Below are 14,868 nucleotides of genomic sequence, written 5' to 3' on the forward strand. Positions count from 1 at the left end.
ATATTTCATGTTATAGCAATCTCGGATGATGACCCAGCACATTTCCATTTTAAGAACACTGTCACAGCAGATTTGACTGGAGTCGGACTGAGTGGACTTGTAGGTTCTTTTACATTGTTTTATTTTTGAATGCAGTTATTTTTTGTACATAATTCTACACTTGTAAGTTCAACTTTCATTATAAAGAAATTGCATTACAGTGCTTGTATTAGGTGAATTGAAATATACTATTTCTTTCATTTTTTACAGTAGAAATGTTTGTAATAAAAATAAAGTGAGCCCTGTACGCTTGGTATTCTGCATTGTAATTGAAATCACTATATTGGAAAATGTAGAAAACACCCAAAAATAAATGGTATTCTATTATTGTTTAACCGTGCAATTAATTGTGCAATTAATTTTTTTAATCATGCGATTAATCATGATTCAATTTTTTAATAGCTTGACAGCCCTAATAATTTTCCACTGAAGAATAAGTGCTAGTTTGTTTGTGTTTTATATTCAAGTTTCATAGAATCATAAAATATGAGGGTTGGAAGGGACCTCAGGAGGTCATCTAGTCTAACCCCCTGCTCAAAGTAGGACCGATCCCCAATTAAATCATCCCAGCCAGGGCTTTGTCAAGCCTGACCTTAAAAACTTCTAAGGAAGGAGATTCCACCACCTCCCTAGGTAACGCATTCCAGTGTTTCACCACCCTTCTAGTGAAAAAGTTTTTCCTAATATCCAACCTAAACCTCCCCCACTGCAACTTGAGACCATTACTCCTTGTTCTGTCATCTGCTACCATCTGCTACCACTGAGAACAGTCTAGATCCATCCTCTTTGGAACCCCTTTTCAGGTAGTTGAAAGCAGCTATCAAATCCCCCCTCTTTCTTCTCTTCTCTTCCTTTTATTCTCTTCTGTAGACTAAACATCCCCAGTTCCCTCAGCCTCTCCTCATAACTCACGTTCATTGTACTTCAGTGCAGTTCATTGGTCTGTCATTTCCAGGACCATCCCAATGCCTTTTTATATGAAAGTGAAATTTGCTACTCTCCATTCCTCCCACAGAGAGAATTATGTTCATGAGACTGAATTTTTTGTTAGCAGCTCAGCCACATAAGTTCCTTCAGAACTCTGATTTTCACTATTTGATCCACTGACTTCTTGTTCTTTATCAGTTTATTCCAGGACCTCCTCTTCTGAAACCTCAGTCCCAAAGAATACCTCAAGCTTTATTATATGAAAACTATGGTCTTTGTGATTAAGAAAGATGCAAAGAATCAGTTGAGCTTTTCCATAATTGCTCCCTTCTCCCCCTGCTAGCCCAGGAAACCCACCAATTCTCTTGGAGGCTACCTGCTTCTAACAATTATATATTTTCATCTTTGTATTAGCTAATTGCTGTTCAGATTCAGTTTTAGCTCCTATTCTCTAATTTTCTTGCCCCTAGTTCACATGCCATTGTACTGGTCCATGTCTTTCACCAGTGGGCACCGGTGAAGGTGCATGGTTAAGGGGTTGAGGTGATCCCGCGGTGTCTATCTTAAGGAGATTTTTCTGGAAAGGAGGGTATGGAGACAGACATGCTGACAGGGAACCTGGATTGAGGACAGACTTTGTTTCTGCATTCATATAACCATGACTTACTGATTGCTGCCTAAAAGCTGCCTCACTTCGGGGAAGTGGACATAGAGATACTGGACACTGCCTAAGTGCGCGTTATGGTTTGTTGATTTAGGTCACTGGTTAATTGTTTCATGGTTTATACTCAATTGTTTATCCTCTCCAACCATTTCTAATTAATGCATCACCTTGTTTAATAAACTGAAGTTCACCAGGTTCTGGAAAGCCCTTAGATATTGTCTTCATGGAGATTTTCAGGTGGAGGATCAAAACTGAACTCTGGGACCAATCACAAAGGCACAATTTTAACCTCTGTAATATACCCACTTTGGACGTAAGAATTATTTACATTCATAGATTCCAAGGCCAGAAGGGACTGTTGTGATTATCTAGTCTGACTTCCCGTATAGCACAGGCCATAGAACTTCCCCATAATTTCTGGAGCATCTCTCTTAGAAAAACATCCAATCTTGATTTAAAAATTTCTAGTGATGAAACATCCCCAGTTCCCTCATGACCCCATGGTAAATTGTTCCAACTGCTAAAAATTATACCTTATTTCCAATTTGAATTTGTCTAGTTTTAATTTCCAGCCATTGGATCGTGTCATACCTTTCTCTGCTACATTGAAGAGCCCATTATTAAGTATTTGTTCACCAAGTAGTCATAGACTGCTGCAGTCAAATCACCCCTTAAATCTCTGTTAAGATAAACAGATTAAGAGTCCTTGAGTCTCTCATTATATGGCATGTTTTCTAATTCGTTATTCATTCCTGTGGTTCTTCTCTGAACCCTTTCCAATGTACCAATATCATTCTTGAACTCTGGATACCAGAACTGGACAGAGTATACCAACAAAAGTTATGCCAGTGCCAAGTAAGGCTTTATATTAGATTCCCTTTAAGAAGAGAGCAGTGATCTCAAATCTACTAATTCCTTGTCTTGAGAATTATTTAAATATACAAAATCAAAATATAAAGGTCAAAAAGTGACTATAGTCTTTCACCACTGCAAATTTTAAACCATAGGCTGACTATACTACACATGAAGATAAATTATGCCAAAATTACATGCATTCATTTCTTAACTGAATATTTGTCGATCTAATCCCTCAACCCGCTCTCTGTCTGGTTTTAGATTGTGAGTGCCTGGGGGCAGGCATTATGCCTTCTTCTCTATATGGAAAGCACGTATCACATGATGGGGTGCTACCACAAATAAAGAATAACTGTCCACAGCCAAATCCTTCAGTTTTATTCCAATGTTAACCATTTAACTAGTTTACATTTAACTCAGGTGTGAATATACAGGCTGCGTCTTCAAAGGAAAACGTGTTTTAATCTGGAAAGAGATTCAGTATTCAAGTGAAGTTCAAAAATCATACTATCAGAGTTGGAAAAGACCTACTAGGACCAGTTCCCTGACAGAAACAATTTCCTGCTAGCGTTTACCGGCCGCGGGAGTGTCCTGCCTGGCTCTTGAGCTCCCGGGGAGGCTAGTCTCTGGCCCCTCCCCTGCTCTTCCGTGCAGCCTCAGCTTGCCGTGCCACCAGCACTCTGGGCGGTGGGCTGCGAGCTCCTGCAGGGCAGTGCCACGGTGTGGCTGGCTCAGGCCGGGCCGCATGGCTGCCAGTCCTGCTGCTCTGAGCGGCATGATAAGAGGGCAGGGAGCGGGGACATTGGATAAGGGGTAGGAGGTCCCAGGGGGAAGTCAAGGGACAGGGAGCAGGGGTGGTTGGATGGGGCGGAGATTCTGGGGTGGGGGGCGGTCAGGGGATGGGAAATGGGGGGTTGGATAGGTGTGGGAGTCCCAGGGGTCCTGTCAGGGCACAGGGGTGTGGATAGGGGTGGGGCAGTTGGGGGAGTTGGATAGGGCGTGGGACTCCGGGGGTGGGGTGGGGATGGTTAGGGGCGGCGGGTCCCAGGAGTGGGGGTTGGATGGGTTCAGTGGTTCTGAGGGGGGCAGTTGGGGGCAGGAAGTGGGAGGGGGCAGATAAAGGCGGGGGCCAGGCTGTTTGGGGAGGCACAGAATTCCCTACCCCTCCCTCTGTACAGCTTTGGAGCCCCGACATGGCCCTCAGGCCAAAGAGTTTGCCCACCAACAGCGCCCAGAAGCACAGCTAATGAGAACCTTCCATTATCAGTCACTATAATGACCTAAACTCAGCACTGTCTACAAAAATCAAGTGCTCGCATCTGTGTGGCAGGATAGGGGAATTACTCATTGTGTACAGCAAAAAAACAAAACGGCACGGATGATTAAAGCAAAATAAAGTGGCCATTTATTCTCCTACAGGGAAACTTCAGCACTGCCAGGGGGCAGGGAAAGGGTCTCATCACTAGGTGGAGAATAAACCGTTGGTTTGTACAGTGGTAAGTTTCCTAAAAGCCTGAAGGCATAATCGCATCGTCAGGAAACCAGCCAGTCAAAGAGAGGGAGTGGCTCGGCCCAGTGATCAGCCCCCCGGCACTGCAATAACACCACCCTCCCCCCCGGGGCCGACAGCCTGAGCGGGCCCGGAGGGAGGCCTCGGCTTTGGGTCGGGGCAGCTCGCCCGGCCCCCGGCACCGGAGGGGTTTCTCTGCACGTCTGCAGTGAACCCGCGGGCTCCGTCCCTACCCGGGCTGTGCAGCGCCGAGCTCGGCCCGGCCGCTCGCGGGTTAGGCCCAGCGCTACCGCCGGGCAGGCTGGGGAGCCCGCGGGACTCAGGGACGGCATTGGGGGGTGCGGGGCGCAGCCTGTGCCCCGGCTCCTGTCCCTGCCCTGGGCCCACCTCACCCGGCCCCTCCCAGGAGCCTCCGCCCGCTCCTTACCCCTCGCCGCCGGCCCGGCTCCGTCCCGTTCACCGCTCCCCGGCGCGCGGCTCGTGACGCAGAGCGGAGCCCGGGCGCCGGCCGCGCTCGCAAGCCCGCGGAGCGGCAGGAAGGACCGGCGGCGGGAGGCAGCGTGCGGAGGAAGAGGCGGAGCCGGGGAGGAGGCGGCTGAGCGGACTGAGGCGGGGGAGCGGGGAATCTGCCGCGTGGGGCCGGGGCCGGGCCGGGGTAAGCGGGGTTGGGAGCGTGTGGGGCCGCGGAGCCGGGCCCAGGGCACTGACGGGATGAGGATGTGGGATGAAGCCTCCCCGGGACACAGGGAGGGGCAGGTGCTGAGGCTGGGGGCGGGGGGGGGGGTGAAGCCTCCCCGGGACACAGGGAGGGGCAGGTGCTGAGGCTGGGGGCGGGGGGGGTGAAGCCTCCCCGGGACACAGGGATCGCAGTGTGGGGCAGATGCTGAGTATGTGGGGTGAACCCCTGAGGCACAGGGATCTTTGTGAGGGACAGGTATTGAGGACATGGGGTGAGTCCTCTGTTACCTGGGGTCACTGTGGTCACTCATCACAGGGCTCTGGGACATTCACCCTCAATTTCTCATTTACTTTCCCATGGGTTTTGCTGGTGTGGGCTTGGGGAACTGTCCCCCACTCCCTGGGAGAATGACCTACACCCTCTATATTTGGTAACTAATTCCACAGCCCCCACTGCCATGGATGCATGGCAGAGACCATAGTCCAGGCTATGAATGTGGCAGCCTTCAGGAAGGTCTGTCAACAGGGTTTGAATCCTGGATGTTAAGCCCTGCAGCACAGATTTCTACTATATGAGCTAATGGAGACTCTCCACTACTAGGTAACAGTAGTCAGTTGTTATCTTCTGTTAAAGGGGACAAGGCAGAAGGCAGCAACACAGTCCTTGCCAGTACGATACATGAATAGCTAAAAGATCCAGATATGGTTATAACTGGCATTCACTGCAGAGCTATTAGCAATGAATACATAGGGAAATCACCAAATGAACCAAATAAAAGGGTGACAGATCAATGGTTTGCAACAAATAGGTTGATCTGTTCTGAAAAAGGAAGCTTTTTGGGAACATAGGTTTGCAATACTGGATCAGACCAGTGTTCTATCTAATCCAGTATCCTGTGATCTCTTAGAATGGCCAAGGGCAGAAGCATCAGAGAAAAGGGCAATAAAATCCACAGTGAATAATTATGGAATAACCTGCCTGTGGGAGATGTTCTCCAAATCTCCACAAGTTACTCGTTAATTTATACTCTCAATTCAGCTTCTTTATACCTTTAATTATTCTGTATACCTCTATCTTGTCTCCTCTCTCAAATAAACAGTCCTGGTATTTTTAAAAAAACAACAAAGAGTCCGGTGGCACCTGAAAGACGAACAGATTTATTTGGGCATAAGCTTTTGTGGGTAAAAAGCCTCACTTTTTCAGATGCATGGAGTGAAAATTACAAATACAGGCATAAATATACTGGCACAGGAAGAGAAGGGAGTTACCTTACAAGTGGAGAACCAGTGTTGACAAGGCCAATTCAATCAGGGTGGATGTGGTCCACTCCCAATAATTGATGAGGGGTTGTCAGTACCAAGAGAGGGAAAATTGCTTTTGTAGTGAGCCTTCTCTTCATGTGCCAGTATATTTATGCCTGTATCTGTAATTTTCACTCCATGCATCTGAATAAGTGGGCTATTTTAACTACGAAAGCTTATGCCCAAATAAATCTGTTAGTCTTTAAGGTGCCACCAGACTCCTTGTTGTTTTTGTGGCTACACCTACATGGATACCCCTCTGATACCCAGTGTTTTTAATCTCTCTTCATATAAAAATATTTTCTATTTATCTGGTCATTCTTGTGAGCTTTTTGTGAACTAGGGTTCATTGAAAATTATGCATGGAAACCGTTTTTGAACAAAATTAAATGAAAATTTTTACAGAAAGCGTGTGCTTTCTTTGAATTTTTTAAAAATATTTCATCAGAAAACTAAAAATGTTTAACTTTTTCCCAGAAAGTTAATTCTTTAAATGTAACACTTTCACTTTTTTAATAGCTGAATTGTATACTCTATTTTTGTAACATTCTTTTTGAAATAAGGTGACCAGAACTAAACACGGTATTCCAAGTGAGGACATACCACCAATTTGTGTAGTGTAAATATTTAATGTATTTTTTCTATCCATTCTTTCTATGCTTAAAATCCTATTCCCTCAACTACTTAAGGGGCTGTTCATGTGAGTAAATTACTCCCATGCTCAAATTTTCTAGGGTTGGGGGCCTCACAGTATGTCAACTTTTTTGTTTGATTATGGATTGTTGTTGGTTTTTTTGTGGTATTTTTTGACTGCCATTGCACATTAAGTGAGGTTTGAATGTAGAGAAGAGGATTTGTGCCTTAATTTCAGCAGTAATTCTTATATGAAGAGAGACTAAAAATAAGTTTGTCTTTAATTTTTCACGTGTCCCTTATATTCCTGAAGTATATCTGGTGACTAGGTAATTTTAGTTATATCAGTGTGCCCATCCTAAATTCTGTTGTTGTTGTTTTTATAGCATTTTTCATCTGAGATACTCAAAGAACTTCACAAATGATATAAAACCCTCTGAATATTCCTATTTATTGATGGGGAAACTGAGGCACAGAGGTTAGGTGACTTCTCCCTGGTCACACAGCAAATTGACGTAAATGGGAATATAAATTATATCTCCCGAGTCTGATGTCTTAAAAACACAGGTACTATTTTTGGTGTTCTACATATTTATTGGAATAACCATTACATTTGTAAATAACTTAATGTGATATGATACATGTTAAATGAAAAAGAAACCTTGTTAAATGTTGTCCGGAGTTTTATTTTTTCCATAACAAAACAAACAAACAAAACATTTTGCAGAAACTAAGAGCAATAGAAATGTTTCCATATTTTGTTTATATTTTCCTGGAAACATGTTTTTAAACAAATAAACAGTCCTCTGTGGTGAAACCCAAATTTGTAGCACAGTGAAACAGACTTAATTGATATTTAGCCCATGTTGGAGAAATTTTAAAAAGTGAACAGCATAATTTGTTAAAGTAAATTGGATTTTTAACGTTCTTTTAGTTCTGACCAACTAAGCTTGTCTTAGTTCCATAGGTAAATAAATTTGTTTGTTTACAATATCTGCTCTTCAAGCTATGCAGTATAGCAGATGTTGTTAATTATTTGTATTGCAGCAGCAGCTAGAGGCCCTAACTGAGACTGGGGCTCTGTTGTGTCTAGTACTAGTACAGAGTAAATGGCAATCCCTGTCCCAAAGATTTTGCACTCTAAGTCTACGCTGCAATAAAAAGCCTACAGCACTGGGTCTCAAAGCCTGGGTCAATTGGCTCAGGCTTGCAGGGCTTGGGCTGTGGGGCTAAAAATTGCATGTAGATGTTTGGGCCTCAGCTGGAGCCCAGGCACTATTGTGAGGGGGATGGATCTCAGAGCCTGTGCTCCAGCCTGAGCTTGAACATTATAGTGCAGCTGTTAGCACCGCAGTCTGAGTCCCACAAACCCAACTCAGCTGATCTGGGCCAGCTGCAGCTGTGCTGCTGGTCTTTTATTGTAGTGTATATGTATCTAAATAGAAAAGGGAATGGAGAGAAGGGAGAAGATAATATACAAGCAGAGTGAACAACATGATGGTTTGAAAACATTGTGTTAATTCTGTGATTTTTTTAATGTTTTGGGTGTGGTTTTATAAGGAGCATCAGCTAAAGGACAAGACAAAGGAAGGGTGGTGGAAGGATATATAGGAAAGATAAGGAAGAAGGAGAACATGGAGTGCAGGTACATAAGGCTGATGTGAAGAAACTGCAGGAGGAGTTTGATCAAGCAGCCAGTCTGCACAGGGGAGAGGAAGTTAAACATATGTCTGATGATATCGCTGGTGCCCAAAGGCATGCTGCAGTTGCTTATAAGTTGTAACAGTACTGAGAAAATGATTTCAGATGGATGATTCAAAGTTTGGCTGATGTGACATTCAGGATGGCCACAAAGTCCTGTCTCAGTCCTGCAGCTGGTTCTGTGAGGAAGGAGTCATTTGCAGGATTGGAGTACATTTTTCCTTACCTGTGTAATTTAACACACACTTTTGATTATTAAAACTGAAATAACTTAAAAATTAGGGCTGTCAAGCGATTAAAAAAATTAATCATGACTAATCGCGCAATTAAAAAGGTTTCAGAGTAGCAGCCGTGTTAGTCTGTATCCAAAGAAGGAACAGGAGTACTTGTGGCTCAAATGAATTTGTTAGTCTCTAAGGTGCCACAAGTACTCCTGTTCCTTTTGCGATTAAAAAGTGGTATTGTATTTGAAATATCTTTGGATGTTTTCTACATTTTCAAATATATTGATTTCAATTACAAAATGGAATACGAAGTGTACAGTATCACTTTATCTTTATTTTTGATTACAAGTATTTGCACTGTAAAAAAACAAAATAGTATTTTTCAGTTCATCTAATACAAATACTGTAATGCAACCTCTTTATCATGAAAGTTGAACTTAAAAATGTAGAATTTATGTTTTAAAAAAAAACACCCCTGCATTCAAAAATGAAACAATGTAAAATTTTAGAGCCTTTGTGAGTTAACCTCGATTAATCGACAGCCCTGTTAAAAATCTAATTTACTTTTCACTGTTAATGATATTCATATTTTGCATTTCTCTTGTCTTGGATTGTGAGACTAGGCACTAATTAGGGCTGTCGATTAATCGCAGTAAACTCACGGAATTAACTAAAAAAATTAATCCCAATTAAAAAAAATTGTGATTAATCTCAGTTTTAATCACACTGTGAAACACTAGAATACCAATTTAAATGTATTAAATATTTTGGACATTATTCTACATGTTCATATATATTCTGTGTTGTAATTGAAATCAAAGTGTATATTATTTTTGATTACAAAAATTTGCGCTGTAAAAATGATAAACAAGAAATAGTTTTTTCAGTCACCTCATATAAGTACTGTAATGCAGTCTCTTTGTCATGAAAGTGCAACTTACAAATGTAGATTTTGTTTGTTACATAACTGCACTCAAAAACAAAACAATGTAAAACTTTAGATCCTATATGTCCACTCAGTCCTACTTCTTGTTCAGCCTGTTACTAAGAGAAACAAGTTTGTTTACCTTTACAGGAGATAATGCTGCCTCTTCTTATTTACAATGCCACAGAAAGTGAGAACAGGCATTTGCATGGCACTTCTGTCGCTGGCACTGCAAGGTATTTACGTGCCAGATATGCTAAAGATTCGTATGCCCCTTCATGCTTCGGCCACCATTCCAGAGGACATGCTTCCATGCCGATGATGCTCATTAAAAAAATAACGCATTAATTAAATTTGTGACTGAACTCCTTGGGGGAGAATTGTATGTCCCCTGCTCTGTTTTACTCACATTCTGCCATATATTTCATGTTATGGCAGTCTCCAATGATGACCCAGCACATGTGCATTTTAAGAATACTTCCACTGCAGATTTGACAAAATGCAAAGAAGATACCAATGGGAGATTTCTAAAAATAGCTACGGCACTTGACCAAAGGTTTAAGAATCTGAAGTGCCTTCCAAAATCTGAGAGGGAAGAGGTGTCGAGCATGCTTTCAGAAGTCTTAAAAGAGCAACACTTGGATGCGGAAACTACAGAACCTGAACCACCAAAAAAGAAAATCAACCTTCTGCTCGTGGCATCTGACTCAGATGATGAAAATGAACATGCATCAGTCCGCACTGCTTTGGATTGTTATCGAGCAGAACCCGTCATCAGCATGGACGCATGTCTCCTGGAATGGTGGTTGAAGCATGAAGGGACATCTGAGGCTTTAGCACATCTGGCATGTAAATATCTTGCGACACTGGCTACAACAGTGCCATGAGAATGCCTGTTCTTACTTTCAGGTGACGTAAACAAGAAGCAGGCAGCATATCTCCTGCAAATGTAAACAAACTTGTTTGAGCGATTGGCTGAACAAGAAGTAGGACTGAGTGGGTTGCAGGCTCTAAAATTTTACATTGTTTTATTTTTGAATGTAGTTTTTTGTACATAATTCTACATTTGCAAGTTCCACTTTCATGATAGAGATTGCACTATACTATGTAGAAAAAATCCATAAATATTTAAATAAATGGTATTCTATTATTAACAGTGCGATTAATTGTGATTAATTTTTTTAATCGCTTGACAACACTAGCATTAATCAGTTTCACTTTCTTTCTAGTTAGTGTTTCCTTTTGGTTCTCATGCACTACTAAGAACACTCAAAATGCAAACACTACAGAGATTTGTTCAAAATAATTTTTTCCACTGTTTTCTTAAAGACAAGTTCATGGACATATTTTTCATGGTCTTATTTTTTTCAGAAGAGCCCTGAATTTGGGACAAAACTTGAACTGACAATATCTGTTAAAACCTTTTTTATGTTTAATTCATTAATGAATGTGATAAGCTGGAATGGAAAATCCACTAGTCCCATCCCTATGTCACTTATTGACACTTAATAAAAATACTTTGCTTCTTTACTGAAACAAGACCCAAGTACAACTTTATATAATGTGTTGAACAGTAATTAGAGGCATGTGTGAGAGCCCGTCATGTCTGGAACAGTTTAATAATGACTCTGCCATCTCTGTCTTACACACTTTCAAACTTCTTGTGCTAGAGGAAATGTAAAAAGTCCCATGTTAAATAACGACCAAACCAATCTGGAAGAAGAAGGTGATCAGCAAAAAATCCTTCCTCCTCTTAGTTCTTTTCACATTACTCCATTCTGATTTTCAAAGGGATGACAACTATTTGAAAATGCATATCTATTCCCCATAATTATTTTCTGTCCAATTTTGCTTAAATTTATTATTGCTCAATTCTGCTAAGAGACAGAAAAAAAAATTTAAAGCTGGAAGAAGAGGAGGAAAATGCCAGTTAATGAGCATCTGATTTAGATCACCTTGAGCATGTGGTTTGAATGACATGAGGCAAGGGGTTAGTGCTTCCAGCAGGAGGAGCCAGTGAAACTCACTATGGCCTAGTGTAACCTTGGAAAATTAACTTTTGCTGCAGTGAGTATCAGCAGCATCTCTACATGGTTGAACAGCAATTATAGACCAGGATAAACAACAGAAACAGTCATTTTCTTTTCTGAAATCATGCTGAACTTAGCTTGTACTGGTCTACATGTGTACTTTTACTGTGTTCAACTGAAGCCCTTGTCAGCAATATGGTAACTTTTCTAGTGTAGGTTATGTGAACTACTACATTTTTGACCATATTTAATGTGTCCTGTATAGTTTTCATGTACAGTTGTCATTTTTTAAAAGTAAGATGAAGGCAGTATCATTAACTATAGAAACTGCAGTGTTAAAGGGAGAGAGGAAAAGCTATTTGAGAGAACAGTTAACTGGGAATAAAAAACAGGTGCTTTTGAATATAGCAGTTGGGTTTGCATTGATCACCACCATCTGTCTGAGGCTGAATAAGAAATTTCCTAGATAAATGTTTGAGGTAATGAATGATCTGTTTCATGACGGAAAAGTTTTTGATGGCTAGGAAAGTGAGAGCAAGAGAAACCTGCTGGATTAATCTAAGCCTTCAGACTTCAAAGATGAATGGAAAATATAACTGAGAGACCAAGCTGAGCATATAATTGTGCAGTTGGTACGGTTGAGTGTGGAAGTTAGAGGTCAGAAATTATACTGCAGAATTCTTTGCAAACCAGTTTGTGTAAGCAAGGGAGGAAGGTTTTTCTAGCACTCCTCTCTGAAACGGGAATTATAATAGATTACCTGCTTGTAGAAGTCAGAGGTTTGTTAAAGATGACCTCCAACGGATATTTTTCAACAATTGGCTTTTTGCCTTTTTGGGCTCTTTTATGATATATAAAGAAGGCCTGAAAAGTTTGTTGTGTTTGAAGGTTTTTTTCCCTAATTTTTTTGTTTTTTTATAAATATCAAGTATGTCTAATGTGGTCGTCTTTGGTTATGCTGGAGGACCCTCTGGGAGGTCTCAGGGATGTTTATTGAGACTTCTAACACCTTAATTGAGGTTGAATCTTTAACAGTGCTCACTTTATTTGGGATTTTAGTAACTGAAATGACGTAGCTGTAAAAATTAAAAACAAAAAGTTTGAAACAGACTGACTAAAAATTTCTTCCCCTCTCCATTGCTCAGATTTCTGTTGGCTCTTGTGATGTCACCATTTTGGTAGTTTTCCAGTCATCACGGAGTCTTCCAGCCTTGCCATGACCTGAACGTTTTATATGAAAAACAAGAAGAATTAAATGAAATAAAATTAAACAAACCCCAAACCCCACTTTCAGACCAGCTTTACATATCATAAAGTCAGAAACAACCGAAACTCTCTGTGGTGACCTATTATATCTCTTTAGAAATGTTTATTCTTTTTCTCTAACAAATTGTTTTGATTTAACTTTGTTTGAACGATATTTTGAAAATTAATTCTATTTTAAGATATTAAGGACTGGAGTAATTTTATGGCACAATGTTTTTTCTCTGCTGGAAAGATGTTGTCTAAAGCATAGATATGAAATGGACAGTGATAATGTACCTAAAAAGAAAAGGAGTACTTGTGGCACCTTAGAGACTAACCAATTTATTAGAGCATAAGCTTTCGTGAGCTACAGCTCACTGATGAAGTGAGCTGTAGCTCACGAAAGCTTATGCTCTAATAAATTGGTTAGTCTCTAAGGTGCCACAAGTACTCCTTTTCTTTTTGCGAACACAGACTAACACGGCTGTTACTCTGGTACCTAAAAAGGTATGAGTTTTTTTTTCCCTCTGTCTGTTAAACAGTCTGGAGAATTTGAGATTTAATTTAAAAACATTTTCTTAGCCACTCTGGTTGCAAAAATAACTTTCCAAATATGTACCAATATAGTGTCATCTTCTTTGCAGACAAAGAATTCTGAAAATCTCCAAAATAGCTCTGAGAAATGTTATGTGCCACTGTTCAAGTGAACATAGTGTTCTCTCAGAAGCCTAATGATGACACGTTAATATCAACATTGTCAGTTAGTACACTGATGATTATTTTAAGGGAAACACCTCTCAGCACCTGCATCTACCCCTCAGTCTGAGCTTCAGTCTGGAGGGCAATGTGTTTTTCCTTGCTGCAGCCAGCAATTGCTTATCATCATCTTTTTTCAGTGTGGTCTCTGATAGCTGCTTCCTTCCAGGAGAAGGGAATAGACTTCTCAAACAACTGTCACATGAAGGTGTAAAAACAGTTAAATGTAAATGTACTCTGAAGACTTACATAAAGGCATTTTATATGAATGGCACATATCCTAAATATGACTGACACTCAAAGGTCTCTTGTTGCACTGGATAATTATGGCTTTAAAAAAATTAGTTAGGATAGCTAGTGGAAAATCCAGAGTTTGTTTTTATGGTCTTTCTTTTATGAGACTTGTAGAGACTTAAAATGATCATTTATCAACAAAAAACCCAACCCAGTTTCTGTCACTACTTGATTGTGGAAATAGCTTTCCTTACGTTTCAGAAAACTGTGCAAGCAATAGCAGCGGCACGGGTAGGCATTACATCTTCACTGAGTAGCTGCTTTCAGAACCTTGTTAGAAATCAACTAAAGATATGCCTTCACTGCAGAGTTAACTTGGTTGATTGACAACCAGGTGTGAGCAGCCATAGTGCACAGCGATACTCTTTACAGTGTCCTCCCTAGTGCTGCACTAAGTGTGTGATCAATCACTTTAAAAAAAATTGTAATATAACCATTGCAGTAATTTGGCTCTTTACTTTAGTCTCAAAGGTAGACTAGAAATTTTTTCATACATAAGTCCTAGAACAACAGTTTTGGCCCAGTTATAGTGATGTTATTAAATGGTTAATTTGACCCATGTATATCCATTAACTGTGTGTGTGTGTGTGTGTGTCAAAGCCAAACCCTTTTTATTGTGGAAGTAAATAATTACAGCATATTCATGTAATTGCTCCAGGATCTCTTATTAACCTAGATAATTTTTTTACAGGAATAGTATTGATCCAGAGTCATTTGCTTTCTATACAAAACATTCATAGTGGCATCTTTTCGTTCTGTTAAGATACCCTTTCTCTGCTGGTGTTATGTGCTTCTACAATGATTGCTTCAAAAGGGTGCCATCTAGTGTCTAAAGATTGAAATATGAATTGCGATTTATAAGGCAGTAGATGAGAATTTTATTAGGTGGTGGTGCAGAACAATTATTACATCATAATTCTTAAACTGCCCTGGAATAGTGTAAGATTGATAGAGGAAACTGTGACTCTTGAATGAAGTATTAAGGAAATTGAATTGATTTTTTTTCATCTGATGACAAGAATATTAATGTGAGCCATGAGTATTATTTTAATTAAGTCAAACTTCTCTTTAAATGAATTGTGTGT

The 14,868-nt window shown here is 40.6% G+C and overlaps 2 protein-coding genes across 7 annotated transcripts in view; one reads left to right on the forward strand and one right to left on the reverse strand.

The window, feature by feature from the left end:
- INTS12 (integrator complex subunit 12) overlaps positions 1 to 4,561 on the reverse strand; it is a 32,586-nt gene extending 28,025 nt beyond the window's left edge. Inside the window, exon 1 of the mRNA XM_073340836.1 lies at positions 4,423 to 4,561. The gene's annotated coding sequence lies outside the window, so the exon portion shown is untranslated. The remainder of the gene's footprint in view (positions 1 to 4,422) is intronic.
- GSTCD (glutathione S-transferase C-terminal domain containing) overlaps positions 4,095 to 14,868 on the forward strand; it is a 124,257-nt gene continuing 113,483 nt past the window's right edge. For 4 of the 6 annotated variants that reach the window (XR_012158506.1, XM_073340830.1, XM_073340834.1 and 1 more), the window contains exons 1-3: positions 4,095 to 4,650; positions 5,121 to 5,274; positions 6,995 to 7,175. The gene's annotated coding sequence lies outside the window, so the exon portion shown is untranslated. The remainder of the gene's footprint in view (positions 4,651 to 5,120; positions 5,275 to 6,994; positions 7,176 to 14,868) is intronic. The other 2 variants (XM_073340832.1, XM_073340833.1) reach the window with 2 other exon arrangements.

Source organism: Lepidochelys kempii, chromosome 4 (assembly GCF_965140265.1).
Source record: "Lepidochelys kempii isolate rLepKem1 chromosome 4, rLepKem1.hap2, whole genome shotgun sequence".
Classification (NCBI taxonomy): domain Eukaryota; kingdom Metazoa; phylum Chordata; order Testudines; family Cheloniidae; genus Lepidochelys; species Lepidochelys kempii.